The sequence below is a fragment of the Elephantulus edwardii genome, unplaced genomic scaffold (genome assembly GCF_000299155.1).
Source record: "Elephantulus edwardii isolate Elephantulus edwardi_28Jun2011 unplaced genomic scaffold, EleEdw1.0 scaffold00189, whole genome shotgun sequence".
Classification (NCBI taxonomy): Eukaryota; Metazoa; Chordata; class Mammalia; order Macroscelidea; family Macroscelididae; genus Elephantulus; species Elephantulus edwardii.
In genome coordinates, this window is record NW_006399939.1 from 73,540 (window position 1) to 78,024 (window position 4,485).

At 39.2% G+C, this 4,485-nt stretch overlaps 1 pseudogene; it reads right to left on the reverse strand.

The window, feature by feature from the left end:
- Positions 1 to 2,677: 2,677 nt before the first annotated feature.
- On the reverse strand, positions 2,678 to 3,607 carry LOC102862074 (annotated as a pseudogene).
- Between the last annotated feature and the right edge of the window lie 878 nt (positions 3,608 to 4,485).

Here is a 4,485-nt window from a genome sequence, read left to right on the forward strand (position 1 = left end):
ACTGTCCAACTCTCCAATGCATAGCACGTAATTGCAAAGACCATAGCCTGGATCAGTTGCACCTTAGTCTCCAACCTGACATCGTTACACTTCAGTACTCGTGTGAGGTCCCTCACAGCTCACTTTCCCACCGCAATATGTCTTTTAATTTCCTGGCTGCTGTTACCAAGAGTGCTGACTGTGGAGCCAAGTAAACTAAAACTGTTAACTATCTCAATCTCTTCACCATCCATACTGATGCTGCCAATTGGTCCAGTGGTGAGAATCTTTGCTTTCTTGATATTGAGCTTCAATCCATATTGAAGGCTACAGTCCTTGACCTTCTGCAGCAAGCACTTCAGGGTGACTTAGTGGTACGGAATTGTGCTGCTAACCCAAGTAAGAATTAATCAGCTGCTCTGTGGGAGAAAGATGGGCAATCTCCTCCTGGGAAATTTATTACCTCTGAAAACCCTCTGGAGGGTCACCTATAACAGTAAAAATAGGCCTCTTTCATATAGTGACATTTAAGCAGAAGTGAAAGAGTAGATCCTGTAGACCCAAAAAACATTCCAGACTGAAAATACAGCAAAGACCCTGAGATAGGATGTTAGAGAAGCAGCAAAGGGACTGGTGAGGCCAGAGCTTAAAGCTCAATTGTGAATGTTGAAGTAATACAGATCTGAATGATAACAGGAAACCATATCACAAAGTATTAAAAAAACCTAGATATTAAACAGGAATATAAACATAAAAACCAAGGAAATAGTTAAGAAAGCATCATAATCCTCCAGGAATAATCCAGGAAAGAGATTGTACTTTAAACCGATGTTGACAATCATTAGCCATTGATGTCAGTGCTAGGGGCCCTAATTCAAGTCCATGAATTTATCTTTCTTTTTCTTTATTCACTTCCCACATTTCCTAGATTCCTTTGCATCTAGAAGTAGACATGTGACCTAGTTCTGGCCAATACGAATAAAAGAAAATGTGCCAGAAATTTTCTGGGACAAATTTCCAAACATACAGAGAGATCCCCGTAGTCTCCTCACAGAAACAGCCATTGCAGTTATCTTGCAGTCAGGAAGAAACATAGAAAAAAGAGGTTCCCGCTCTGTGCACTGTCACCAAAGAATTAACAAGCCAATCCTGGAACCATTGACCTCTAGTTTTCTTAATTATTAACTAAACAATAGATGTTATTATGGCTTAAGCCAAGAGTCATGCAATTTCTATTAATACTTTGTAAATAGATTGGACTGCAAATATTTTAGCTTTTATAATCATACCGTGTTTCTGACAACCAAAAAGAGATGGTCACTGTAGCATGAAAGCAGCTATAGATAACACACAAAAGAATGGGCCAGACTTTAATTCAATAAACTTTGTTAATACTAAAAATTGAGTGGATATGGCAAAACATGTCACAAAATAATATCCTTTGAAAAAATTTTTTCAAGCTTCTAAACATGCCAAAGGCACATGAGACCATTATTGTAAAAGTGGAAGGATAACTAGTAAAATATGTAGGGGTGCAGTGGAGATAAGGAATAGGAGCAGAGAGGTGAGGACAGGAAATCACAGGGTCATACAATTTGGTGGGTGAAGGCAGGGGATAGGGGAAATGGGAAAGATCTGAGAGGGACCTGAAAAAGACAGGGTAATAATGAGCATAGTTCAATGGTGTTTAATTTTCTAAAACAAAATGTATGGGAGTGATCACATGAAACAATGGGAATGAAGAAAACCGTGGAACACAATCTACACGAATTCTGTATGCAAACAAACATAAAATTTTAAAAAACTTTTTCAATATCAAAAGCACTCTTAGCTGCCAGTTCATACAATAGCAAGTGATATGCTGGATTTGCCTTCAGCCATTTTTAAAGTTGTATTACACTAATTTTATTTCTTTCTTTTGTATATAATTTATTTCTAACTGCATTGTTGTTCTTCCCTTGTGTGTAGAAACAGGAGTTGCTGTTGTTCTTAGGTGTCATCAAGTACATCTCGTAGCATCACATGAACAACAGATCTAAACCTTGTCCTATCCTGACCCAACCTATCAATCTCTGACACACCTGAGCCCATTGCCGCCGTCACTGTGTCAAGAGTTCTTACAAAAATCATTGAGCTATTAATGCTTAATAAGTGTTCGATTGCATTGCTCCTTCCAGAGACATTTGCCACTATCAATGCCCTTCGCTAGTTGACTAAAAGGAAATTCTTACTGTGGAATATTAGGCACCGGATGGGTTAGGGGCACCAAACGAAGTAGAAAAGCCTTTTTGGAACTCCCTCAAGATCCTACTAGTGGGGAAAGACAAAAGAAAATATAAATCTCTGTTTCCAAGTGTTATAGTATTGCCACACACATGCTAACACCAAGCGGTGAACTGGCTAAATCAATATTGTACAGTACTAGACAATAGGGTAGCGATTCTAGCCTTTATAATTGTCATTAAAAGTCTATACACTTTTCTCTATACGAAGACCCATCATTCAACATTCTCCAGAATGCTGAAACCTATGAGAAGACAATGATTGGTAGCATCAGATAAAAGTAGCTCATCAAATAACCAACAAAAAATATAAATGGGTTAACATTTCCCCTGTTTTTTTTGTCATAGCTGGCTAAAGTCCAAGCACAAACATCATCACTTTGTTCACAGATACTTTGTTTTTCGTGTTTCCATTTTCATTTCTCTCCTGAGTTCACTTTCTTGCCCCACAGCCTTCTCATGGCGTTTTTCACCTCTGCATTTCTGAGTGTGTAGATGATGGGATTCATCATAGGGGTGATGATCGTGTAGAAAACAGCCACTAATTTGTCCTCAGTGAATGTGGAAGAGGGTCTCAAGTAGAGGAAGATGGCAGGTCCAAAGAACAAGACGACCACTGTGATGTGGGAGGCACAGGTGGACAGAGCTTTGCGTCATCCCTCTGCAGAATGGTTCCTCAAGTGGACCAAGATGACAATATAAGAGGATACCAAAGTGAGGAAAGAAATGACAGAAAATATACCACTATTAACAAACACAATTAAACCCTCCACAAAAGTGTCAGTGCAGGCAATTTTCAACAGAGGTTGGAGGTCACAGAAGTAATGATCAATCACATTGGGGCCACAGAAAGGCAACTGAACAGTTACAAGAATCTGAATTACTGAGTGAATTAAACCCCCAAACCAAGAACCAGCCACCAAAAGGTAACACACAGCCTGGTTCATGATGGTCATGTAGTGCAAGGGTTTGCAAATGGCCACATAGCGGTCATAAGCCATGACTGTGAGCAAGAGAATCTCCGTCACTCCTAAGAAGTGGAAGAAGAATAACTGGGTCTGACAGCCCTCCAAGGAGATGGTTTTAATCTTGGTGAGTAAGTCAGTGATGAACTTAGGTACAACAGTGGAAGAGTAACTGATTTCCACCAGTGACAGGTAATTAAGGAAGAAGTACATAGGGGAACGTAGACTCTTGCTGATGTTAATAGTCACCATGATGAGGCCGTTGCCCACCACCGTGGTCAGGTACACAGGAAGAAACACCACAAAGCACACTCTCTGCACCCCTGGATCTTGGAAAAGGCCAGTGAGAATGAACTCAGTCGCATTATTTTTATTGGCCATGGATCTCACTCAGGTGTTTTGGTGGCCAGGGACCAGGAGGTCTGCAAAATAAATCCAACAAACGTTCTAACACCAATTCATGTCATTTGGTTTAATAGTAGGAAAAATAATAAAATGAAAAACATTTCTGTTGAGTCAATTCCAACTCAAAGAAACATTACGTGTGTCACAGTACGTAGTAAGCCACAAAGTTTTCAAAGGCTGGCCATTTCTGAAGTAGATCACCAGATATTTCTTCCAAATGCCACCAGGTAAACGTGAACTGCCAACTTTCTCTTACCAGCCAAGTGTGTTAGTCATTTACATCACCAAGGTAGTCCATTTTATCTTAAAGGAAAATATTCCTTAATTTTTCTACAATCATTAGAGAGTGTACAATAATTTTAAATACACATCACCCATTAAAAAATTAATTCACATTACTCAATCTTTCATTTAGACAATATCTACTCATTCAACATTGTTATGAAATGAAAACAATGTATAAATTAGACCATTCTCTTGAATGATTAATACCCAAGCTCACACAGACTGGTGAATTCTAGAGCTCAGACACTTTCTGATAACAAGTCCAGAGTTCTTCCTAATCCATTGTGGTAAAATGTGCACTGGGAAAACTATTCCAGGGCAAAGCCACGATTTTTATTATCTCGTTGCAAAGTGACAAAGTTCATTGTACTGCCAGCATATAGGTGTCCAGTTTGAATCCGTAAGAGAAAGATTAACAATCTTCTCTATGATTTTTGTTGTTGTTGTTGTTATGTGCCATCGAGTCGCTTGCGACTCATAGCGACCCTACTATGATTTTTAGCCTCTGAAAACCTATGGGAGGCTAAGCTATGAGTTGGTTCTGACTCTATGGAAACAAGGTGTGATTT